Raw genomic sequence first — 27,450 nt, 5'->3', positions numbered from 1 at the left:
GCCAGCACCCCCCCGCCGGCCAGCCTTCAGCAGAGCACGATGCCAGGAGGGCTCCTGCGACGTGCCCTGCCTGGTCCTTTCGCGCCAACCCCGTGCTGAACTGCAGCTATTTTCTGTTTTGAATGACACCCTCCTTGTGTTGTGAGAGGAGCGGATGAGCAGCAAGGCACGGCCTGATACTGGTATTTCTTCACAAGCTGCTACGGGACAGCCGCAGCAGCAGCATCTGGGACCACGGCTCCTCTGGAATCCCGAGGGCTGGAAACCTCCCGGGAAGCTTCTCCCCATCAGCCGGGCACTGCACAGATCAGTCCTAGGAAACAGATTTTATCTGGCCTCACAGCTTTGCTGATGTTTTGTAGGCTTTGTGCATTTATGATATTAAGTAAGCATTATGGAAATCAAGCAGTGGCACCCAGCCAGAGTCCTCCGATTTTCCCAGCCAGTCTCACAGCGAGCAGCGCTGCTACAGTTCCCAGGAGCAGCTGCTGCAGGAAGGGGGTTAGTGGTGGGACACGGCTCCCTCTCCTCCCAGGCAAGCTTCTGAGGGGAACAGAGCGCTGTCCTGAGGGAGAAGGGGCCGTGGTCAACACAGATTTGAGGCAGTTTACAAAAGACTGCCGAGAAATTTAATCCTGGTGCTTTAACTATGTCTCAGAATGAATAGTTGTTTGCGTTTGTACTAACGCGGCGTGCCAAAGCCCCAGTCAGGATTACCCACTGTGCCGGGCAGGACAGACCCATCTTCAGGGTAAATATGTTCTGCCAATCACTTCCCACTACAGCTTTGATTAGAGACATTTCCCTTGCTTCCTGCCGTAAGCAGCTGCCATGTTGCATCACAGCAGCATTTCAGTGGTGGATGAATATCCCAATACATTGATCCTAGCAAATTTCAGCATAAATGCATGTCTTAAATTGGGATACTTCCAAATGAAAAAAATACTGTGCTGGTGCAAGGCACTACTGATTGTCAATAAAATCAAACCTACAGATTTGTTCTCTGTCTTTTAATAGTCCAAATCACTTAAAAATTTAGGAATGTTACATACCCTATATATGAACTATTCTATCATTACCAAAGCAGTCACTTGCCTGATGGGCAGCCCTTATGAGGATAACCAGCACCAGCTCACAAAAGAAATGGAGCAGAAAGTTAATTTTCTTGAAAATTAGTGTTGCTTTGGACGACTGTAATAAGTTCTAATCACATCCAAACTGAATCTGCAGCTGTGGCTCAGACATGTACGTACTTTTCCACCCTACTGACTTTTGCTGTGGAACTTCCACATTTTGAGCTGAAACATCCCTGAAGCTGGCCGTGATGTTCTAGTGTAGTCCAGTTGCACCAGAAGTGAAAATTGCCTGGCTAGATCAGACTGCAAAATTTGAGATCTAAATAATTAAAATGCACAGCGAGATGTGTGTAGAGATGAAATCTTTTATGAACTACGTAAGTCAACAAGAACCATGTATTAGGCCATCACAAGAATATGGGGTACAGCAATTGAATATAAAGCCTACAAAAATGTAACATGAGTAAGTCTTACTAAAACTTATTATCCATTCTACAAGGAGAGCTATCAAGATTTTCTTGCAGCACTGAACACAATAAATTTTCTTTGAATAGTCGTGTGTGTGTGACAGAGAGAGAGAGAGAGAGAGAGAAGAGAGAATTAGGCTGGAATGCTATAAGGATGTATGCCAAGCTCTCCGCATCTGGAAAGCAGAAAACAGAACTATATTTAGTGCACAATGACTTGCAATAATTTGTGAGGGGGAAAAAAGAAAAGAACAAAAAAGAGAGAGAAAAAGAACAAAACTTGAGTTGCCAGTGTTAGACAATTCAATGAATTATAAAGAAAAAAGAACAATCAGGCTGGGAGAAGGATAAATTAAACCCTGGGGTATATGTTATTATAAGAGCTTCTACAGGCAGAAATGCTGTATAGAGTTAGCAGACATATTTATAAACAAGCTACAGATAATGCATACTTCAGTATAAATACCACCTCAAAGAATGTACAGAGGATTTCTGGCACAGAACAGTTAGGGCATTGACCTCTGCTGTACATTCATTTCCTTTATGTGGCTGAAATGGCCTAAATATGTTCCTTAGTTGGGCATGGGAAACTTTTTCCATACGGTAATTGCATCTGCAAGGGTAGTCCATGAATGTGTTATGAACCCTTTGTCAAGTATGCCTAAGTTACCATGTGTTCTCCTAGGCCTACTTGTAAATAGCAAAACCACAAAGTAAAAGACTACCTTTTATAGATGCAGTACATTCAAAATGAAGATGGTATAACACTTTCTAAATTCCTTATCATAGATCTGAATTTCTAAAAGTTATATAACTAAAATTTCCAAATTCCTTATCATATCTTGGTATAAAAACAAGATATTGAACAACCAAGTTCCCCTTCCATCACATACACAGATTTTGTTTTGTCCTGCACTTGATTTGAACATTTCATCAGCTCCTCAATATCATTCTTGTTTCCAGGCAGCCTCTCAGACTTGAGATCCCAGGATCCCAGATTCTCCATCTTTGGCACTTAAAAGGACATCTCAAATAACAAATGAAACCTGTGTTCATTAAAGCTGAGGCACTGATCTCATGCACACTGACACTGTTTAAAGGATAACTAAGATGAAAGCAAACAGTATTACTGATAAAATTGTAGAAAGACAGTCATATCCATAAATGCCAAAGCACTTTCTGGTGCTCAAATTAATGCAGCTTACAGCTTCTAGGCAGCAGCATGCTGCCAAGACTTTTTCAAAGTGAGTGCAGTGTGCCTCTGTACAGGCATCAAGTCCCTAAACATAGTGAAAAAGAGCAGAGATGTGGGGCCTGAGAGCCTGGGGAACTCTGGTCCCCTCTGCAGTGCCAGGAGAAGAGCAGCCTGTTGCCTTTGAAGCACACACCAGAGCAATAGCCAATTTGAGGAGAAACAGAGAGTGCTTGAGTGCTTGTAAGGTTTGGCTGCTTTAGCCTCCAGTCTTTATTTTGTTTGTATTTACAAATAATAGAGAAAAAAAAAAAAAGAAAAAAAAGGGATGTCTTTCTGAAACGGACAATTTGGGAAGAAGGCAAAAACCAGCAACCATCTTCCATCTGGCTTCACAATCAGCTAGCATTTGATAGGACCTGTACATTCACTTAATTACAAACTTCAAGTTGTGGCTTTTTTAAGCTAGTGCTCTTGTGTGCCTCATGTGCAGATAGATAAAGGCTGCTTTGGAGATACACTCTTTCTGGCTCCGTGCATATTAGCAGTATCACTCGTATGCCAGTGCCCTTCACCCCTGTCCTACAGAGCTGTTCCTAAGAGAGAAAGAAGAGATCTTGTTTCCTGTTATATTAAATTATGTTAAATACATAGTTTGTAGGCTGTACCCTGCCAACCAACCTACCAGCATTTGTGATACACATATATATGTACTGGAGCATGACCAAGCCAACCCACACAAGCCGCAGAGCAGTCACTGCGGTACCTATGCTGCAGTGTGCTCACATGCTCTTCACCAGTAATACAATAAACACGCATAATATAAAACGTTATCGACAGCAGAACAAGGAATGACAGAAGCAGTTTCTCTCTCCAGTGGGCTTTGACTTGTCCCACTAGGCAAGGTTACAGTGCCTGAGACTCGAGACTCTGCTGCACTCGTTAAAGGTGACGCAGAACTTTTTCTCCCTCGCGCTTCCCTCAGGCAGAGCACTCACATATGTCCCGTTTTAAAGGAAAACATACCGTTTTGAAGTGTTATAAATGAAAGCAGCTACAGAAAACTGCTATTACGGTCGAGTAGACTGATACTGAAGCCTTCGTGCTTCACATTCTTTGGGCTCTGAGCTCCTGCTAGAGTCAGAACTGCTGTCTGCAAATACCCTGCTGAAGTCAGCAGAAGATGAGGATTTACTGTAATCACTGTAGCGCTGGGCAGTGAGTTAGGCTCGTTCCTGAACTGTTTCCTAAGAGATGTTAACCACCTCAGCTGGGTGCTCTTTGTAGTCCTGGCAGAGGTCAGCTCTGTCTCTAAGCACAAATCAGAAAAGTAAATCTAATCTAAACAATTCTCTGTACTGTTCCAGAAGCAATTAAAGGCACTTTGCTTTGTGTATTTCCCCCAGGTGTGAGCAGACACTTCCCACAGACAGTATGCACAGCAAGAGCTCAGAAAACATGAACTCTGCAGAGGAAAGGCAAAAAAAAAACCACACCACTGCTTCAGCCATGGAAGACTGAACTTGCCAAAACAGGATCAGCTTCTCCAGGCACTGACTACAACCTACGGTGAGAGGAAAATGGATGCAAAGCATTTCTCAACTCACCTAACTCCATCAGGCTCTTTACTAGCAAGGTAATAGTAACAGGTAAGATACCACTTTTAGATTCCCTGTTATTTAGCAAGGTGCTTCATCAACATGCCACCTAAATTCATGACAGAGATCCTGGAATACAGGAAGGTCAGCATCCCTCATCCATGAGCAGTACCTCTGTAAGCCAGCAATGATAAGAAAATGATAGAAAAAAGTGAATGTAAAGTGAATGGTCATTCACTTTAAAACAAACCTGTTAGGTAAAGAGCATTTGGTTGTTTCCTTGTTCAGGATTCTCCAAAAGTGGAAAAATAAACACAATTGCTTATAAGTATACCTATATTATTAGGTATATGCCCTATACCTAAAAACTCCCACTGGTCTTGCTGAGAACCAGCAACAGCAGTCCTGGGAATTCAATACATGAATTCATGAATACATGAATCTTCATGGTCCATGAAGACCCAGCATATTAGCACTGGCATGTTGTTAATCTTTCAAACCAGAAATCTACCTTTGCAACTAGCAATCATGATAGAGATGATAAAACGTAAGTAGTTTGGGGAGTCAAGATTTTTTTTACATTCATTTTTTTAATAAGCTTTTTCTTTTTCCTTTTCTTTTTTCCTTTCCTTTTCCTTTTTTTTTTTGGTACTGAAGTTGACACATTAATGCCTTCTGAAGATGATTCTGACCAGTGTGGGATCTTCTGTTTACATTCAAACCCCACAACTCCCTGTTGTGGGGCCCTGCATTTTGGGTTAGCCAATGCACTGCAGGCCTTTCACAATTGGAAACAAATGCACAAGATGGCAGATGGTAGCAAGTCGGGTCTCTATCTGTGTCCTCTAAGGGAACAGCAGATATCCCCCACCTCTATCATCGGGAGGGTTTATTTTACCATTAGATTACCTTTATTTAGCATGGCAAGCTGAGTGCACACGTTTGGCTACATGCAAACAATCTGAGCAGTCTGGAATGTGGAAGAAAGGTGTCACCCTGAGTGCTATAAAGGAATTTTTGGCACGTGAAGCAATACAGTGATCTGATTCTCTAAAACATAATCCACACTACGGCCCAAATTCCCCATTGTGGATTATATCAGTGAAGAGGCTGGTCCCAACACTTTTATGATAGCATAACATCAGGGTCTGGATCTCGGCGGAACTGTCACGAGTTCTGAGATAACAGCAATGATTCAAATGTTTTAATATTGTAAGAATGGGCTCATTTCTCCACTCTCTCTGACAGTGGCGTGGAGAGAAGTTAGGGGATAAGGAGAGGAGCTAGTTACAGATATTTGGCCCTTAGCTGCCAAGCTCTTGCTCATAACAGAACTACTCCCAAACAAAGAGTTAATCCAGCAGAAGATAAAGTACATGCAGATTTATTTCAAATTGTTCTCTTATGCACGTCTTACTACAGGCAGAGGGACGGGCAGCTGGTTGTTCTCATCGGGGAAATGTCCCCCTATGCAGGAGGAATTCTCTGCTGGGTAGCTGATGGCTCTAAGGCCATTTTGTACTTTCACGTGGCTTAACAGACCAGGGAATTATACTTGCTGGCTTTTATTCAGTTAACAAATATTAAATATTCTGGTTTCATTAACAGTATCCTTTTGAAGCTGTGACGAGTCATTTAATGAGTGAGACTCTGCTTAAGTATTTACTTCTGTCCAAGATCCCAGCTGAAATTAAAGTCAAAAGGATCACACCAGTCTTCAACAGCTATCATAAAATCATTACAGAACATTGTATAATTACATCCTATTTGCAGGTTCATTTTAAAACACATCCTGGCCTGACTACTCCTGACTAAACTTGAGGTGATTTGGCAGAGTTGTGTGGGATTACACACTGAAATTAGCCAAATGTGCGCAGGCCAGGCTGGAGGTAGAGGTTGTGAGATTCAGGACCAAATGCTCAGACAGGAGCTACAGCTTTGGTGTGAAACAGCAGGAACAGAGCCGTGAGGAGGAAGTTTGCAGAGTACCTGGGAGTGCTGTGGCTGCCTAGAGCTGGCACTCCCAGTCTTTCACTTTCCTGCCCACCAGACACGTCTAAATATCTTGAGAAAAACAAGAAGCAAAACAATAGGTGACTGTAGTGTGAATAATAAAAGCCTGGCTTTCCTCTTGGAACCTGACTGCTGCTCTTAAACTGCCCCAGCTGCGCTCTCACGGTCCAGGATGTCGGCACAGTTCCTCCAGTGAATCAATGCCTTGTGTCCACTCTGGGGCTGTCTACTGCACCCTTTCCTATACTTCCTAAGACTGGGGTGGGTTTCTGGGTCAGAAGATCAGCATTACCTCTCTACTCCAGAAGGCTGGCTTCTGTATGATACTATTCCAGCAACAGGAAAAAAAAATAGCAGAGGATGAAAATAATGCTGTGTATGGGATGTACCAAGTTACCAGCAATATAGTCCTTTGTTCATAGCAGGAACAGGTAGAGCAGATATTAGAAACACTCACTGACAGATCTAGAGGGTTCTGTGGAAGAACAAAACATTTTCTAAACCTATAATAGACTGTGTGACTGTAAGAGCTGACTCAAATGCAAAGGCCGAATTAGTCCTGGCTGAAACTCCATAGATTTCAGGGAGCTTCCTATAATGAATTTGTCCCTACAACAGACTCCAGTTATTCTCTCAATACCAGGAGCACTCACACGCACAGAACACTCCGAGCTAATATCAGTCTTCGCTTACTGTGTGTTTTGATTATTTAGTATTGCTGAGAGAAGATGAAAAAAAGAACCACCTTACGCAGTTCTTTTTGTAACTGTGAAACCAGTTTTTCAAAGGCTGGCGTGCTGTCCCTCTGTCAAGTCCAGGAGCACATTGGAATACAGGAGTGAAATCACCAGGGCTGTCACTCCAGGGCTTTTCATTAGGATCAAATCTACAAAAACAGGCACAAAGGGAAAAGAAAACATATATTCCTTGCAGATTTATCTATTAATGCTGGTTGTATCTCTGATGTTTTGGAGAAGGATCAGACACCTTCATAGTCAAACAGCACCATCCAACATATGGCAGTAGATGAAGGTTGCCTTTTGCCTCTCACGTTCACTCTGAATCCTTCTAAATCATCCCTGCCAACACGATACGGTCCTTGAGGATCATTAACATTCTTCAGAAGAGCAAATCTCTCACTTATGTAATAGGTTAGGTTGCACCAAACAGCAGGTATGAAAAGTTCCCTGGGGGAAGACACCTGCAGAGTCTGTTCCTTGACCTTCAGCTCTGCTGCTCCTACAGATGGCTGCGGTTTGACTCAGCACTGCATGAGCAGTACATGTGCAGAATCTTCTCAGGAACAAAACTTAGCTCTTCTGAAAAAGAGCAGCCTTACAGAATTATTTAAGTGATGCTACTTTCCAATTTTCTTTAAAATAACAGTATTCCTCCTTACAGTCAAAAACAACTGAATTAATTCCCCCACTCACTCACTTTGTGAATATGCACATCTCAGAGAGCAAAACTTTTAAACAGAGATTGCTGGTGGAAGTGCCATTCTGTAAGAGCCCCTCAGAACACCAGAAACACATTAAAAACACCCTATTAAGGAGCTGAGGTCCCATCAGCACAGCCTGGAGCACACTATAACTCACGAGTCATCAGTACATGTAAAACTATTTATTCTGACTGTAGCAGGCAACCTAATTCAACTCATTTCAGCTACATGTAAATGGAATCAACATAAAACTTCCACCAACACTCTTACAACTAAATTTCTCTTGGATTTCCTAAGCAAACATACACAGCACTTCCCCAGGCAACATACACAGATGGACTTCCCAATAAGCGTCCAGCCATATGAGTTTTTCCCCAGCTACTCAATTTGAAACTCTGTCACCCTTGACCTCTGCAGGTTTTCTTAATGCTTCAAAGCTCATTCAACTCACCGTAAAATATTACTTCAATGTATAGATATGGGGATGTAGATGTTCTTTAAAGACAAATAAAAAGGAAGAGGGCGATGAAGAAGTTCTAGTATTTATCAGGTCAAATGTTTACATGCTACAGAGAGAAAAAGTATGCTATTGATCCCAATATAGTAGCTTTCCTCACATCCTTCAGGGCACATCTGCTCAGTGTATCAGGCACTCCTGTTATCCTGGGAGAAACAGCGGCTGACTTGACAACAAAGTGGAGAAAGGCCACTTGAAATCTTTTTCTTCCTTGGGGCAGCATGGTAGTGCTCTCAGAAAAAAAAAAAAAAAAAAAAAACCAAACACATCTTCACACAATACATCTCCTCAACACCATCTACTAATCAAGCATCTTGCGAATATAGCAAGCATGTATTTTACATTGGGAAGAAGGGAAGGATCTTCTCACTTCATTCTATCCAGGGAATTTGTCTTCAGTGGTCAGCTGAGGCTGACCTTAGGGCACTAAGGTGCCCTCCCATTGCACATACATATTGGGAATTTTGGATTCATCTGCTCTTCTTCCAATCCACAGTTCAACTTCCATTAGTTTATAAAAGATCTGCGCTCAGCTGTGCTTGGAGAAAAGCCAAGAGTGACCCTGGCTGTGCCCATGCTATGCAATGACTGACTCATGTGGGAGCTCACAGGACTGAAGAACGGGGCCCAAAGATTTAGCAGCTCACAGAAAAGCCAGAGCAGTTGAGTGCCAGAAAGTTTGGAAGCCGAGATACGTAGTTAGAAGGGTGTCTGTCACTGTGGTAGGGAAAGTTATGGAAACTGAAAGCAAAGTGGGAGGTTCTGGTTTGGAGTGAAGCAGATGACAGTAGATGAGCATGGCAGCTGGACAGATACAGCTGTATTTCATCAAGATGCATCTTCTCGTGAATGGCAACAAGAAGCTGTTTGCACACACAACCAAATCAGAGAGGGAAACTAAACCCACACGACATTCAACCTGCCTGACAGAAAACAGGACCTGCACACAGTACGAAGAGACCTTCTGCATGAATTTCCTTGAATCAAGGATACCGGTGGCTATGGCTCTGCTGAACTCCCTACTTTTGAGTTAAGGCCCAACAGCAGTATTTTGGGAGTGAGCAAATCTCTAATTTCTCCCAAATGTCCCATCTCGATTAATGGCATAATACCTGGCTCATTCTTTCAGCTCCACCAAACAATGACTGCCAGGAAAACAGCCTACTTTGGTCATTCCTAAAAAAAATATACTAACCCCTAACACACAGCCTTCTTTTTACTTAGTCTAACTGCTTCTTTTTGGTGCAGGTCTTTGTAGATTCCCTTGGTACATGCCAGCTGCAGCCCTCCCCCTGAGAGCAACTTGCTTCTTAAGAGAAACAAATAATTGTACATTTAGAGCATTTTACAGCTGGAGCATTTCCCAAGTCCTTCCAATTCTGACTTTACCTTTTTTCCTGGCAGCCTGCACCAAAGGACACGGGCACCTACCTGCAAGGTAGGGTACTGGTTTTAGCTTTGCCTCTCAAAAAACTGACTTTCTGTAATTGCAGGGAGTCACCTAAGGGTATAGGTTTATATAGTGACAGTGAAGAGGCTGGGGCAAAGAGAGGAAGCAGGAATCTCTTAAAAGTATCACAATAAGGCTAGCTGATTCATCTTTGGGAAAACAGTAATCATTAACCTGGTTTCCACCAAACTCTGGGGGATCATAAAAATTTCTCATGGCATTTTCTTCTTTTTTAAAATGGACATGTAGCCTGTTCATAGCCCCTGCCACTGTGTTAAAAAATGAGGCACTCGCTGGCCGATTACTGTCTGCTTAATGGGACGGGATCTCATCTGTGAACTTTCCTGGGACTGCATATGTGATGGGAGGTGCTATACAACATGAGAACCAATGGCTTAATGAATCAGGCATTGAACTGGATCATATGACAAGTGGCATCAATTTCTGACTCTGGTACAGACTTTTATATACCACTAAGAGAGTTCTTTGACTTTTGCTATATCCTTTCTGAGTAAAATGACAACAACACCTCCTTATCATGTATGAATACTTTACCACCAAGAAATTCATTCCTGTTTGTAAAGCCCTCAGTCTTGTACCAGTGAAGCAAACACGGCCAAGACAGGAGTGACTGCCCTTTGCATAGCATAAGCAGCCATTGCAAGTCCCCTCTCGGATTCTCATCGTTGTACACAGTGTGCACTGAATTAAACTATTTAAGCCAAAGAACTATAATGGAGAATATGGCCTTGCACCGCTTCCACAGTGCTGTAAACCTTACTTTCAGTGATTTTAGCTTTCATGGATTTTAAATGATTAAGCAAAAGCATTACAATGCATCTTCAAGTGGCCCTTAATAAATAGGTTTTACTTTAGAAAAAGGTTTCTTACTGAGTCTACCACGAAATATTTGCATGTGAAATGAAGACATTTGAATGAAAACAGGTTTGTTTATTTTAGAAGGCACTGCAGCCACCCACTGCACGGCTGAGTTTCCAGCACACCAGAACTGGATGCCAAGGAGCTTCAGGAAGGGAAACAAGGAACAGAATGGGAAACCGAGCAGTTTAGTTTCTTTCACATTAATTGCCAAAAGTGGGCAGCACCACTGAAATAATATTGAATAAAATCTTCTCCTAACTCAGAAAGCTTACTGTTTATCTCCTACCCTACTGCCAATGCACAGAAATCCTGAAGCACTGCAGGAAACAACATTAACTCTATGTTTATCCTGAAAAACAGAAGTGCACTTCATGAAGAGTTAGTAGGTTTAGGACCAAAAAGAAGATGCCATATTTGTATTGTAAATCTCCATGTACAAAAGCTACTTTTTTTTTTTCCCCCTCTTTTTTTCCTGGAATGAAAATAAATTTAAAAAAAAAAAACAAAAAACAAACAAAAAAAACCACCTTTTGTGCAGAATGGACACCAATATAGCAGTTAAGGCAATCCCACAGGATTGTCTTGTATGGAAAGCTAGAACATCACCTTTCTAAATAAAATTTCCTTAATGAGTATGAGGAGATGAGACCCCAGTTTAACATCTCATCTAACAGAGGATGAGATGTGTGTTGCTGTGCTAAAATCCTTCCAGGGAAGTACTTAACTCCAAATCAAGAAGGAACATCACCGTCTCCTGAGTCATCAGCATCACTTCCTGACTTTCTGTATGCATGTTCATAGGAAATCTTTCATCTAATTTTATTTCAAAGCCCAATCCCACTTGGCTAGCAAGCTCAGGCAAGATCCAGCCAACAACAGTATAGGCACAACAAGTTTCAACAAAAATATTTGTTGCAAGAACACTCTTTGATTCATTTGCCCTTCCTTGGCTGAACCTTGACTACACCCATCCTGATGCACACTCACAGAGTGCAGTTGCCATGTCAGGATCCAAGTTCAATTTCTGCACTCCGAAGTCACTCCTTCTGGCTTTGAAAACTATCCAGGTGGCTGCACAAGGGGCTACAGAAATTACAGGGAGATGGCAGAGCTGGTGCGAGGACCTGCCTGAGAAGCAAAGAAAGGGGAGATACCCACACTCTGCCAGCCCATCCCCATCCGATCTGCCCACAATGTGCTGTTGTAAAGAGTCTGCAGTGAAGCTGGGGATTTGGCACTGACACGGTGTGGAATAGTCATCAGATATTTAAAACAGAGCTGAGAGAACAAAGAAGGGCTTTGTAGTGCAAGGGCAGCACTGAAAACCCTGAGCCTCAGCCAGCCAGCTTGCATGGAGTGTTTGCTAATGTACACAGTGGAGTGCATTCCTCTCATTTGATTACATGACAGTTTTATATACCAGGTATATGCAGAAGGTTTTTCTTAACCCTTTCAGTCCTGTACCATTTATAAATCCTAAAAAGACACACATTTCTGCCATTTCATATGTTTGTGCAACTTCAGTCATGGAACATGTGCTGTGGCCAACTGGGTTTGGATGTATGTGTTAGAAGTAATCTTATCTATGTTGCTAAAACAAAAGAAGCAATTAAACATGAATTACAAAGCTTCTTCAGTCCTCACTCATGCCATAGTCTTATGCATTTATCTTGATTTAAGCAGTAATTATAAAAAGGTTTACTTCAAGGACCACCATAATCCACTCTCCATATTGTAAAATGAAGGCTGCAGAGACTGCTCTTACAGCCCCCACTTGTTAGACTGGGGGGAAGGGAGCCAGGACCTTGTTGAAAAAAAAAAGAAAGAAAGTTGGCTAATGCCACTTTCTACATACACTGCATTTTGTAGTTTCCACTGTAAAAGAACAATAATTGTATGTACCCTTCTTGGTGAAGCTCTTCAAGATCTATTGCTAAAAAGTGTTGTCTATAATGAGGCAGAGCTCAAAGCATTCAGGCAAAATCACCTCTCATTTGTATAGTGCGTGGTATACAGATGTGGTGCAGAACCAAGGCCTAAATTTGCAGGGTTTTGGATGTTTTCATGCCAAGTAGTTGAGAAAGGCAAAACAGCCTTACTTTCCTGTTCTACTAATGCACAAAGTACATTTCTTAGCCATAATTACAATAATACACAATTACATTTTCAGAAGATCTGCTATGGTATGTTTCATAGACTCAAAGCTGTAAAGCTATTAAGTTATAAAGTTAAAAGACTAACTTCTGTTAATTAAGTTAAAAGAATGAGAGACACTGAAAGAGATGATTATGGTTAAAATCTTCAGCACTTAAACTGTTGCCTGTAATTTTAATGTTGCTAACTCATAGACCAATATCTAATTAAGCCCACAGAACCTCTGCAGAGCATTCAACTAGGAATTATTTTCCCGCTTAGCCACCCAGGGAAATAATCAGGGGATGAAAGCTAAAGCGCCTTGCCCGATGTTTTGGTGTCAGAGGTAGGATTAGAATTTAGGAGTTCTGGGTTCCTGCTCTCATACTGCAAGTATGAATTCATATTCTCATATTCCAAAAGCAGAGTTTGCCTTGCAGGTGGAAAGGAAGTGTTTAGGGCTGGTGTCTGGAATCAGGTGAACAGACAGAAAGGAAGAAGGAAAGTAGAGGAAGGTGAAGGTTATTGCAACAGTGAAAAAGTGTACCGCATGGGCAAAGAGGACTGGCACATGATGAGTGAGGAGTGGGCTGGAATAAAGGCACTGGCCTAAGCCTCGGTAAGTCTTTCGGAGGTTCTTACCATACTTGGACTGATTTCAGAATATGTCTCAACATGGATGGGGGTATGTAAAGGATTTCAGAGAACAGTGATGGGTGTAGTCAGGTGGTTTTGTACACATGAGCTGGCAGACTCTTGATGGATATTTGTACATGCTTAAGTTTGCAAAGAAAAAGGAGAATCATCTCCCAAACCAGAAATCAGATGATTAGATGCCACAGGCAGGTTAACCAAAAGACACAGACAGAAAGAAGCAGATATCCTGTTCCCAAAGTAACTCTATTTTTAGTAAAGAATGATAGAAAATTTGATATTTTCTCAGAACTAACTTACAAAAGGAAAGTACTTCTTGAAGTTTCCACCTAAACACTGATAGCTCTTTAAAGCTATTATTAGTTGTGAGATTGTTCTTTGGAAGGCAGAAGAGCATGCTACTTTTCTAATGGTAAAAAGGAACTGGAAGCATCACGGAGGTTCTTATGGGAAAGTCAGATGTTTCATTAAATGCACTGCAGATGATACATTCAGACAAGTATGTGTGTCCTGTTTCTGGAACTGTGTATTATTCTTAATTACTTTTTCTACTGCTAGATTGTGTAACTTGGAAATAATTTGACAGTTCGGAAAGAGAAATATTTTCTGTTATGGAAATTTGTCTTAAATCATGAGGAAAGGGGCAGGAACTACAGATTATAGGACTTCTCAGCAGCCTTTAGCTCTAATGATCACAAGATGCTGCTGTCTCAGTTTAACACTCTTTTGTATGTGAATGTAAAAGACTTAAGACTTGTCTCACATTCCTTCTCCTCCAAAAGGGTCATGATAGGCGAGACACTTCTGCAACCACAGAGGCCCACATGGCTCAGTTATCTTCCCCATACCATTAGACATGTATAAATGTGTGAGACACAGCACCCTTGGATGCCAGGAAAGCATTTATGATGCCTGACTCTATACTGCCTTCACTTCAAAACTGATAGCACTATTTCCCAGCCAACTGAATTCTTCAGCTCAAATTAAAGGTGAAGAAAAACCCTGCTGCTTAGTCAAACACAAGAAAAGATAGAGGTAATGTTGGCAGAGGAGGTGAAATTTTAGACACGCTAGCAATTATCACGCTGTATCGAAAGAACAGACTGCTGCCACAGTGACACAAAACGTCAAGGTCTGTCTGCATGCCTCCCTGATGCAGGATACACAAACAAATATGACAGCCAAAAAAAGCTGATCTAGCTGGTGACCCTTAAGGAACGTGGTCCCATTTGAATGTCCGAGGTGATGGAAATGTGAGTGTCCAACTCTGAGGACTGGGACACAGCATGATCTTCACCTTTATGGCCCCAAACTTTACTTTCAGTATTCACTGCATTTGGGAGGATTTGAAGAGGTTAGAGTACATGTCCCATGCAGTGTTTTGCTTACCGAATAACAAAAACAACTCACCCAGCACAGCTGACTGTACAGATTACCTAGTTTAGTTCAGGGCCTTCAGATCTTTTCAGGGAGATGAATGTGAGAAATTTGACAAGAGAAAGGGATGGATTTTCAGAACTGCCTTAGGAAAAGGTCTACCAGTGGCCATAAATCTCAGTGTCTTCAGGAAACTCCTTTGCTCTCCTGTACAGTGCTTTTAAAACAAGAATTAACATGGAAAACATGGAGCTGTACACACTGTTTCTCCTTTCACAAAGGAGAAAGCAGAAATTTGAATGAGAAATCAAGCTGATTATTAAAAGTGTGTTTCATATTGAGATGATAAAGGCCAGAAAAATAGACAAAACTGAGAAAAATGGCCCTCCTTAATGTAACATTACTTTATCAAGTTACATATATTGTAAATAGCTGAAATTAACATATATAGCAGTTTTCCTTTAACACGGCTTTCCATCACACATGGCTTACAAAACACCTAATCCTGTCAAAACATCCCTGGTTGTGCACCAATTAAGTAATGAATATACAGCACTGGGAATGGCATTGGTTAAACTCTGCATGGGAACCAGTAGAGGGAACACATAACACTGTGGCTTTCTGAGTCCTACAAAATAATGGAAATGGCATCTTTTTTCCCCCTCTCAGTGGAGTAATGGAACAGTAGATAAACTGTGCAAAACCACAGCTAAATATTTAGAACCCACAAGGAAAATGTCCTTTGAACAAATCTAGTTATTTCGCTTACAGGCTGGGAAGGAAGAGAGAGACAGAGGGTTTGTTATTGTTATTTCTATTTTTAAATACATACGAGATGCTCAGATACTACATGGATAGGGGCTACATGAGCACCAAAAGAAAGAGGAGTAGGAATTTTTTCCATGAAATTCTCATACCTTTATAGAGGTCAGCAGGGCTTCAACCTTCAGCATCACCTTTTCCAATCAAGACGTTTAGAAATATCTCAAAACTATTTCAAAAACTAATGGAAATACTGCTATATAAAACATGGCCTTCAGGCCTTCTGGAGATATGAAGAGAACCTGGAATTTCCATGGATTTCCTCTAAAGTGTCTATGTTCACTAGCTGCTCCTTGCCCACAGTCACACAGTTACCATTTTTCATTTAAAGAATGCTCAGAGAAGTTTCTGTGATATTCACATATAAAATACAGACCAACAAGGAAAGATATTTAACAGTTTGTGCATGGTTTTGAATTCATTATTTTATTGTTTAATACTCTGTATCTCAGTTTCCCCACCTGTAAAAGACTGTATTTTAAAATCACATATACTTACCTACAAGGACTACTACGAGGTTAATGAATGTTTCTAAAATAGTTAAAGACTAAAGAAAAGCATGGCAAATTTGTGATTTGAAACATAAATGAAAATAAAAGGGGAAATGGGAAACATACAGGAAAGGAATCTAAGGTTAACTCCAAATATCAGGACAGAGACTAACAATATAGCATAGACACAAATCTTGGGTTCCCAAACTTCTTGTCCTTGTCAACCATTGAGCATAGACTAGGTTTTGCAGTTGAAAACCCATAAAAATTAGTTAATTAATTACATTTCCCAGTCCAGCAATAAGATTTAATTGATACATTCTCCACAACAACTTGCATTGCTGGCTACCTGCAGCCACATCTCACAGTTTATGCCTCAGTGATGAGGCAAGGCACCTGGAATTTAAAGTCTTTATCAGTTTTGGATCCAACCTACTGTCCAAAAAGATGTGTTAAATTTCTGCAACAGATGAGGTACAGAAATCCAAAAAATGAAGCACATTTTTAAGGTATGTGCTGCGGCATCTGAATTCAGCTTTGCTCAGAAATCAAGTCTGAGAAAGTCCTACCACTTTGCATTTCAGGCTCTTTTGCTGAAGGATCTTTTTACTCACATTAGCCAGCTGAGCTTAAACAACATTTGGGTTTATATCATGGATCCTGTTTCATGCCCAGATACGTTCACTGGGACAGAATGTACAGCAAGTTAAGTGATTTTCAGGTTTATATAAAATGCCGAAGAACAAAGCTGGGATGGGGATTCGGGAGTCCTACTTCCCATCCTGGCACTGTTGTCAGCCGTCATCCAGTGCAGCGGTGCTAGCTTAGCTTGTCTGGCCCAGTAATAATGAAAGGAAGAAAGGATTTTTCACTAGGAATTTGGAGTATTTTCTCATTATAACCAACCAGCATGACCAGAAAAATAGCTCTGATGCAATCTGCGGGCCTACTTTCTCACTCCCTGGCTGGCATGGCCTGAAAATGGTGTGGGGGCCACAAGCCCTGCTTCTCTGGGAGAGGGGAGGGAGCCTTTGCAAAAACAAATCATGTCCACAGAGTCTTCAGCACTGCCCAGTGCTTCAGGGTTCACAGAAAAGCAAACAAACACAAAATGACCCCTGCCTACAGTGCAGGAGCCTGGGGAATGGATCATCCCTTTAGCTGCAGCCAGCTTTTCCAGCCAAGGAGGACAGGGCAGGGGTAAACCCTAGCAAGAACCCTGCCTCCCATCTTGCTCCTCAGGTTGAAACTAGAAAATAGAGCAGGACAGATGCCATTTGATATTTTGGAGGTAGAGAAGTGTGCTGTGGGAGGATGATGGCAGCCTGGGGGAGGTTAGCAGGCAGAGGCTTAACGTGCTTCGCCTCGGCAGTTCAGCTCTGCGCGAGGTATTGATTACTGCCCTCAACAAAAGCCAGTCACCAGAGGGGGATTTTCTGCTTTCCTCTCACGGTCACCCTCGACACTAAAGCTGCAGCCGAGGGGCCATCTCCTGGAGCAGGCACAGCAGGAATAATCCTGCAAGGTCGAGAGGGAAGGGCAGAGGCCGAAGGGCAGGGAAGGTCAGCGCCAGGCATGCACAACTTGGAGCCGCCGGAGCCGGTGAAAGGTCTGCTTCTGGGTCCCTCAAGCCCTCCTGCTGGAAACTTAAGCCGCACTTTGGGAGACCAAGGGAACAGGCCCGTGGTAACCTGGAGTAACAGCCAGCTGACAGCGTCTGTGCCGGGACCAGCGAGCGGGGGGAGGAGAGGGCCCCGCGCTCTGTACCCACGGATGTGGCCATGCTGTGTGCAGTTTGCGACAGCGGTGCCTCAGCACGTTTGTGGCTTCTTGTGCAACGAGAAGTTGCACTTAGATAACGAGTGAGGAGATTCCAGCTGAAGTAGTACAAGGGAAGTGAAAACACTGTCAAGGTTTTGCCCGCTGCAAGGCATGCGCGTGCCTTTTCCAGTACAGATACAAAACAGTGCAAAGCCGCAATGCAAAATTTTGCCAGGCCCTCAGAAGCCCTCAGCTGTGTCCTCAGCTCTGCTGTCGACTTACTCAGCGTAATTCCTCTTTCACACCTAAGCAGAAGTCAGAGCAGATCTGTCAAAGTTAATGGAGTCGCACACCTCGGCGATGGCCACAAGGGACAACCAGGCCCAGCGTGTGACTCTGGGTCTCAGTCTTGTGTGCCTACAGTGGCGACAAAGACCGCCACGTACATTTGTGAGGGTGGCTGCTACGCTCCTGCCTCTGCTTTCTGCCTTGCTGTGAGTCTGAGAAGGTGCTGGGGGAAGGAAGGGCAGAGGGATCGTAACGCCCCATACACATACCCGGCCTCAAACAGTAATCGCCGATGTATTCATTTATCTCCAGTCTGATGCAAGGTCGTGTCCCTGCTCTGCCACTGATTTTCATGTTCCTTTTCAGTTCAACACAAATAGCACTGGAACTGAATTTTCCCAGCTGTGAACAAGTTTGCACAGGCCAAACACATAGCAGATTCAGCCTCCGTTTCCCCTGCCATCTATTCCTTTCACCTGGCTGCTTGTTTGGCCTTGACATACACCCTGCTGTACAGTCTGTTTTCCACAACTGCCCGAGACTTCGGTCACGGTGAGACCTCAAGGCCCTCCTTACAGTTCCTACACAACCCAGCCGTTGCTCATAACTGAGCACAAGACAGAGAAGGGATGCAACATTTAATCTAAAATTAGTTTGATCTTCCCAGTAGGAGAGGCCAGGCAGAAGGGAACATGGGTTTGTGTTACCAGATCATGCCAATACTCTGTTTCCAGCAAAAGTCTACTCATTCAGAAGAAAGCTAAAAAGTTAGTGTACCTAGCCAGTTGTAAAATGGGAGTAGACAGAAAGATTCCTCTTCTTTTTCCTTCCTTGACAGGGCAGCCAAAGATACACTATTAACACTGAGAACTTTTCTGCCGTAAATTTGAGCCTCTTTTTTTTCCCCCATCTGATATCACTTATCTCACCATGGTTTCTGGCTAGTAGTGGGGAAACAAGAATTTAATTTAGATATGATGTTTGGATCTGTAACCAAACTTTCTTAGAAAACAGGGATGTTTGATTTTGTGTTTTGATTTAACCCATTATTATGCTGTATGTATCCAATTAAAAATCTGTATATCTGACTCTCCCAAAAGTTAGAGGTCTGTATCTGTTGTTTTGTCTTTAGCAGGAGGAGAATCAAAAAGCAAACAAAAATAAGGAGAGGAGAATAAAAAAGGAAATTTACAAAACACCTTTCTGAGGGCAGCTGCTAAATCTCACAACAATATGCTATCTGCAGTTTTGAAATACCATCTCTCAACCTAAAATACTACAAGTCCTGGCCATGAAAGTGCTAATTTCCAAGATGAGAAGCTGGGACACAACCTCATTCCAATGCAGCCAACCTCACTGTGATTTTTCCTCATCATTTTTATCATCCAAAGAGAGAGATCTTCCCCTTCTCCCTGAAATTTACCCCAGATGAGGCAGCACAAAGAAGCAAACTGGCTGCAGAGAAGCTGCACAGGCTGAAAGAAACTGGCTGCTCAGAAGCTGCACAGGCTGAAAGAGGAAAACACTCAGTAATACCTTTTCCTCCAAATGTGCACATTGCACTGCTTATTTTGGGCATGAGTGACTTAGGATCTAAAGATATTTGCTGGCATGTTTTTAATCACCATGCTTTTTAATTACTGCATTTTGTTGAAATGAGGTCACAGTGTTTTACCTTTTCCTCCCATGCTGGGACTATTTGCTGTGTTAATTTGTGTAGCTTAGAAAAATATACGCACATCCTCTGAGCTGGGGCTGGCACCATGAAGCAAGGTCGATTTTGGCTCTATCCACTTGGCAGCTGGTGAAGGCAAAAGCTTTTGGGTGCGAGCTGCAAAGGCGCCTGGTGTGCTGTCCTTAGTGTTGAGAGGAAGCACTGCAGGCACCTCTCCCTGGACACAGGGGATGTGGGGCAACTTTGGCCTCAAATAAAATGTGCCCATCAAGACCCACCTCTCAGTCATCTCACTGCCATCCCCATCTGGAGGGTATGAGGAGTGCTGGCCCCTTCTCTCCTGCGCAATTTCAGGGAAAGGGTAGGGCTCTGGCCCACCGCTCCATGTCAGCACCATGAGCTAAGCCTGCCACCCTTGTCATTTCTGTCATTCTAGCCCCTGCTTCGGAGTAGCTCTGGATGTGTGCTCAAAGCTGCCCTTCTTGACCTCTTTCTCTACAGTTCTCCTCCTCATCCTCTGCACAAGTAACTCCACTGTGTCAACAGCAGTTCAAGTAAAAGAAAGAATTTCAAGAGAGGGAGGACACTGCTGATATGCACCCAGCCCAAGATGTATCTGCCAAGCTCTAGAGCCTTGAGCCAGCTGGCCTGGGCAAGGTGGAGAGGGGAGGAGTCCTATGCCAACACACTGTCCAAATTTGATTTCAGAGAAAAAAAGCCTTTACTGTGACAACACAGGGCACCGTCCATTTCCACACAGCCAGTGCCTCTGGCCAGCTTTGATCAGTGCCCTGGCAGGAACGCGCAAGGTTCAGTGTATGCTTAGCCTTCAGTTATGCAGCCTCTCCTGCCAGTCCCAGAAGAAAAGAAAAAAACAGACACATCCATTTGCACCGTTCTGCTGCTCTCCACAGTCTGAACTTGACAACCATCTATGGCCTCCCTCAAACATGGGCTGCTCTCTTGTCCCTGACCTTGGCTGTGAACTCCAGTGTCATTTTTACCTCCGTTGGAGCTTCCTGAGGCTGGACTCCTGCCCTCTGAGCCTGCGACTGGCTTTGGATGCATACAACAGCGCTGAGTGAGGGGCTCTGGTTATGTGCTGGAGACCCCTCAAGACCAGAAGCGAGCAGGAGTGCTGCAGTAACAACTTTGTTCAGACCCCTAACCTCTCTGACTCCATGAAAGCATTATGGTGAAGGCATCTGGTAAAAAAGAAAGTGGGACTTTGGTAAAATAACTTCCTCGCCAAGCATTAATGAGACACTCGGCCCCTTTGGAAGGCTCACCCTGGGGTGCATGGTCATACCGCAACACACAGGGTGTTCCACAGCCCTGTGCCCATCCCCTGGTCCCTTTCTTTTTTGGGAATTAGAGCCTGCAGAGGTCAGAAGCTCCAATCACACCAAATGAAGCTGTGGCAGATAGTCCTAAATTATTAATGTTTCTGAATACTAAGTGCACTCAGGAACCAATTCAGCCTGCAGCACACAGGCTGTGCATCAACAGGGTCCCAAAGGGGTTTCAGAAAAAAAAAAATTCCCACTAAGGAGTCTGAGGTAGTAATTCTGTTTGCATTAACACATCTGTCTCTCCTGTTGACGGAGGATACACACAGTCATGAATCCCTTCACTTGTAAGTGCATCCACTCGTCTCTTGCTGTTTTAGGCACTCCCCACCCCTGGGAGAGACACAGCTGTCCTAACTATTTTATGCACATCCAAGAGGGTAGTCTTCCAACCTAGGATAAGATGGGTACCTTTCAATTATACGGCGAGAGCATCAGATCTCCACATCTACAATCTGACTTGAGTAAAGACTCTGATTCTGTCACTGGAAAGACTGCAATTCATTAACATAGCTCTGCTGTGCACAGTTTGATATTTATCGTTAACCACATCCCTTTAAAACTAACCTTACTGACAGCTTATTTCTGTAAGCTTCCATTTTGCTCTTCATTTAGTTTTGTCCCCCTGTGACTGTGGCGGCTCATACCTTTGGCTCCTCTGACTACGGACCACTGGCACAACTGGCCTGCAGATAACAACTCTGACTTGGATGCTGTGCTAAAAGTTTGTTGTTTGCATGCAGTTTCAATTTGGTTTCAAGAGGAGCTGATGCTGATTTTTGCTCCTGATTCAGCATTTGGCAGAAGCATGTAATTTTGCATGTTGTAGGAAACAGGAAGAAAGTTTTAACTTCAACTACTTAGGCTGTATATGCACAAACAACACACACAAAGTGCACGCTACTCCCGTTTATCTCCTCCACACCTCATTTCTTCTGTTCTCTTTCTCTTTACTCTTCTGGGAATGCATCTGTCTCACTTATGCTCATCTCTCTCCCACACCCATAGGCATGCACTGATTTGTTATTGCTAGGTCACTTGTGATTACAGGTCTGGATACACTAGTTTATTGCAGGGTTGTCCCTGGCTTGATAGGCTGTTTGCTGTTTTGTTATTACAGTGCTAAACCTCATTCTCCCATTCTTCCAGTTCGCTATCTTTCACACAAACGCACAAACCACCACAACATATTTATTTTGAAATGGCAACACAAAAACTGACTTGGAGTTTGCAAACAATTTGAAAGGGAATGTGGAAAAAGGGGTTTTGGGCCCTGGAAATGCCAGCCTCCCTGCCCCGCCTGACTTCTCGGAGTGGTTGCCATTTTTATTGTGGGACTGGAATATAAAGCTCCGAGTGCCGCAAGAGCTGCATGGCCATTTGCTTTGTTTGGCTGCAGAAGCCCAAGCACAGCATATTCATCTGGGAAGCTGTTAGCTGGGGCAGGGGAAAACCACTGGTCCCTTTTGGCTGTACAAACACTGGCAATAGTTGTTGTAAGTTAGATTTGGTCCCCTAGAGCAACAGGCACGAAGAACTGAAAATCTCTCAAAATTATTAATGAGGTATTTACACTTATCAAATATAACAGCAAAACAAAACAACAAAACCCAAAAACCAAACAAAAACAACAAATCAAACAAAACAAAATGAAACAAAACAAAACAAACAAAAAAAAGAAACGTGTTTTGGGCCCCTTCCAAAAAATGGGGGATTTCAACACCAAGCCTACACCTATCCTCCCAGCAGGCAAAATTTCCGGTCTATTTTGAAAAGTCCTGTGTATACCCTCACTACATTCCTCCTCCTCCCCCTCCCACCAAAAAAAAAGTCAAGGCAAATTTCTGGGCATAGTTTAAAAGCCACAAAACTTCCTCCATGTGTGTATACTCCAGCTCTACTGCAGATATTTGGAGTTACATAAAACTGGGCAGTTAGTGATTCTGGCAGCTGAAAAATTACAAAGTTCAGGGGCTGAGGAGGGCGTGGGCCAAGCTGAAGTTTTCCAGAGCACCGTACCAGATGGAGCAGAGGAAAAATGCTTCTCTCTCGAGGCTCAGAAAGGTGGAGTTAGAAGCTCTGAACTCAAACAAATTGCAGGGAATGTTCTCCATTCCCCATTCCCTATGAGCACTGTTTGGCAATGCTGGTTATCAGGGATGGTTTGGACCTTAAAAAGCAATGAATGTGCCTTTCTGTATGTGGCAATGCAATGCTTTTACAGTGACACCACGGAGACTGACATGCTCCGCTTATCCATCATTACCAGAGCCATGCAAACCTTCTCCCTTACGAGCCAGCAGCGCGTTTCCATTTCCATCTGGCCGGTTGATGCGTAAGGATGAGATCAAAGCTCATCATGTAACAAACTACACTAGCTACCAATCATGTTCCAAGTCAGCACATTTACACTAGAAGATGGTTTTGTGTTAAAACATCTGTTTACAGATATGATGCTAAACATAATGGCTACATTTAAAATTATGGCTGAAGGCAGCTAACTCCTATGATCCAGACTTAAAACTTTTCAGGTAGGAACAGCCACCCTTCTTAACTTCTCTGAGTGCCCACCCGTGTGTTACTTAACACACGGTGTCAGATGTTGGAATTTTTCAGTGTAAGTAGTCTCAGCTGGGTTTTACTGGGTTTTAAAACACCTTGGCTAGTCAGGCCTAATTTTCTAGGTCTGGACAGGGTTTTAAAATGTGCTTTCAAATGTGACTAGCTGTGATCACACTAAGGACAAAATAGCATTTAAGCATGTGCTAGTTAACAAATAGCAGAATATTGTGTCCAGTTTTAAGCCACAGAGTACAAGAGAGACACTGGCAAACTAAAGAAAAGTCCAGTGGAAGGACCCTAAAATGGTCCTAAAACAAACAATTTGAGTTCAGCCTGGAGAAGGCTAAGGCAGGAGACTTCAGATAAGATGACAGAATGAGATTAGAATTTGATTATTTTTACAAAAATGCTGTTACAGAAACCAAATTTAGAGATTTCACCAAAGATAATTTGATAATTTGTCCACTAGGAACTGGAATAACTCAATTCATGTGAGTGAAAACTGATTTTTGATTATCATCACAGGCTAAAATGGAAAGTGTCCCAAGCTGCCTAGAGAGGAGATGCTGTATATATCACAATACCAACTACTAAAAGTAACTGAATCACTTAGTCTTACAGATGGAGATCTTGTTTAAAGACTGAATTTTCTGCATGGTGTCATCAGTCCTCAGCAAAAGAGGCATGGCAAGGTCTAGTCTCTTTACCTATTTATTTTGAACACACAAAAGGCTTAAACTTCTCTGAGTACAGAATCAGTCATCTAACTAAATAAAGCAACTACTTATGTGCTATGTGGTCTTGGTCAAGTCACTCAAAAGCTTACCACTTGAGATTATGGCTCTGCAGCAGTCTAAATTAAACTAACTGTCGGCTTATGTGGTCCAGCTCTGGCTATGCATTCCCATTCCTCTCTTACACCCAAAACATTGCTCATTAGGCCATTCACCAAGCCATTTCACTGATTTAGGGGAGCATAAAACTCACCTGACAAAAAGCAAGTAACATATCCTTTGCCACAAACTGGGATCACAAGAACAGCTAAACCTATAGGTAAGAAGTAACATTTAACCTCATTTCATTTTAGATAGCTGCAAATTTTGACGGGTTTGGGGTTGATTTTTTTGTTTGTTTGTTCCTTTTGAGAAGGGAAAGGGAAATTTTGGAAAACAAAACAAAGTATTCTCATATACAAAACATATTCCAATATGCTTTATCTGTTACTATCAGGTCAATTTCCTTAGGAAAATGTTGAAGTGAAAATTAATGAAACTTTGTGAATGCTTGCATGAAAATGTTTGTTTTACAATGAAAATACAGGCATGCCATGACAATGCTTAGTGTGGAAGGGAGAAAGCATTTCAGATACTTTTTATATCTTACAGAACATTATGTAATTTGTTACTTAGATGTCACTAAGCTACATTAAAAAAAAATAATAAAAAAATTAGATGTACCAAAAAATATGCAAATGCCCTTTTTGCCCTGTGGTATGGTCTCTAGGATCCAGGGTTCTGACCCCAGTAAGACCCTCAGCCTGGCAAGTAAGTGTGTGACTGAAAGTTGCAGGACCTTGTTGCACCACAGCACTTTCTGTGCTGGAGCCCCCTTGCAGACCATGGTGACCTGCACACTCCATTTTTTTTCTTCTCTGCCTGGGATCTGGCAATGACCTCCTGCAACCTAACTCCTCTCCCCACCAGTGTTTTCTCCAGGCTCTGAGTTGACCTGGCTAATGCTTTTAGCTGTGAGGAGATGAAAAGAAGGAAGAAAAAAGAAAAAAAAAGGGGGAGAAAAAAAAAAAAAAGCAAGCCCTGCAGATGAAAGTCTGAGGCAGTGTTTTCCTTTCCAAAGTGCTGCTACATTCCCATAAGCTTGTGGTTTCCTGCATTCTGCTGGAGGGCTTTTTTTTAAAAAATCCTTTTGGTGATATCTGAAGAGGGAAAATGTCCAGCACTAACAGGAGGCCTTTTGTTCTATTCGTTTCTAAGTGGACTTTAACCCAGTTACTACAGACTGAGTCACTGTAGAAACAAATAAAAGCTCTCTGTTTTGTCCCTCTGGACAGGTCAGGGACATGTTAAGTTCTGTTCTCCCTTTCCTACTTCATGGAATCAGTACTGGACCTGGCATTGCACTGCACTAATAATGAACATAGTTTATGGCTGTTCTTTTTTATATGTCCTGGCAACCCCTACAGAGTGGATATTTCAATAGAGCCAACATTTCATTAACAAAATAAATGCACAAGCGGTGTATCTATGGGTAACGAGATAAAATTAAATGGAAGAAAGGCCTGCTAGCAGGGACCAGTAAGATCTGTGTAAGCATGACACATAAAGGTGCATGTCTGAGCTATTTTGGTACTTTCTCACGTCTCAAATCTCTTAATAACTCACAGCAAACAACTTCTTGTCTCTGGATATGACTGTAAGACTCCCTTGCCATCAGGCTGAATTTTAAGCTGAATTTGAGAGTTGAATTATGATCATTCCCTGCAGTTCAGTTTGCTGTGACAAGTTATATCCTGTCACCATACACCCATTTTAGGATAAATCACAACCTATTCAGATCCCAAACATCTAAACTAAAACAGATCTAAAAAAAAAAATAAGCATCCCATGCATAGGCCTGTGGTTCCCTGGGGCTTACTGAGGCTCTGGAAATTTTGTGCACAAGAGGACTCACAACTGCCCCTCCCCTTCCCCCTTCTCTCACCAGCCCGTCTTCCCTGGAAGCCTTTTTAGCTCCTCAGCCGTCCCTTATCTCTGCACTCTCAGCACTGGCCAAACAGCTGCCTGCTGCAGCTGCCAGCCCAGAGGCAGGCTGTAGGCTTGCCTTCGCCACCCTCTTGTACCCTCCTTTGGAGCTGGTTTCTGCAGTGCTTATCTGAAGCCGCCGTGTTGCTTTCCCACAGCACCCTTCCCAGTCCAGGGTACTCCAACTCATTTTTAAAGTGGGCCATACTGGGAGGGAGCTAGCAGTAGGTGGGCCAGCAATGCCTTTAACAGCTGTGGAGTGGTCATGCATGCAGAGGTAGGACAGCAGGAGACCGGGACACTTCGCAGGGAGAGTTTTGTACCCGCACATGACTGCTCTGTCAGCACAGAGAACTGAACTCAAGCGAAGCCCAGACTGTGCCAGGCCATGGGTGTGAGTCAGCAGGAGTTTCACATGCGGCCAGCATCGTGCCGGGCATGGGAGGGCAGAGCACAGAGGGACAGGACTGCACCAACACCAGCGCCGCTGTGCAGTCAGGGCTGCGCTCAGCACTGCACCAGGCCTCCTGCTCCCCATTCTCTCTCCCAGTTCCCAGCAAACTTGTCCTACAGCCTACTGCAGAGGTTTGCTGGAGAGCACAAGTACTTTGGCCATTTCTCCTTTTCCCAGTTTAGTTTCATGTGCCAGTCTTGGGATTCCTCAACCCTGAAACAGTCCAGAAACTGTTGGTCCAGAAACTCTGCCCTGCCAGAATAGCTAAGGGTAAAGGGCTTGCACAGCAAATGAAAAATGAATGTGAACTCTTACCCTATTGACTTGTTAACACTCTATTCTGTCTGCAGGAGCCTATCAGTGTATACGAGCTGCAGCACAAGTTGTGGAAAAACAAATCAACTGGTGAACAAAGGTGGTTAGAAGGGTCTGCAATCTTGAGGCTACTCTGCATCATTATCCCTACCTTCTTACATTTCCTTTGGTTTA

The 27,450-nt window shown here is 43.0% G+C and overlaps 1 protein-coding gene across 6 annotated transcripts in view; it reads right to left on the bottom strand.

Moving 5' to 3' along the window:
• Positions 1-27,450, bottom strand: part of RAD51B (RAD51 paralog B) — a 382,679-nt gene that overhangs the window by 34,316 nt on the left and 320,913 nt on the right. The gene's annotated exons all lie outside the window — the stretch shown is intronic.

The sequence above is a fragment of the Anser anser genome, assembly GCF_964211835.1.
Source record: "Anser anser genome assembly, chromosome: 5".
In the NCBI taxonomy this organism is placed as follows: domain Eukaryota; kingdom Metazoa; phylum Chordata; class Aves; order Anseriformes; family Anatidae; genus Anser; species Anser anser.
This window is presented reverse-complemented; position numbering and strand designations above follow the sequence as displayed.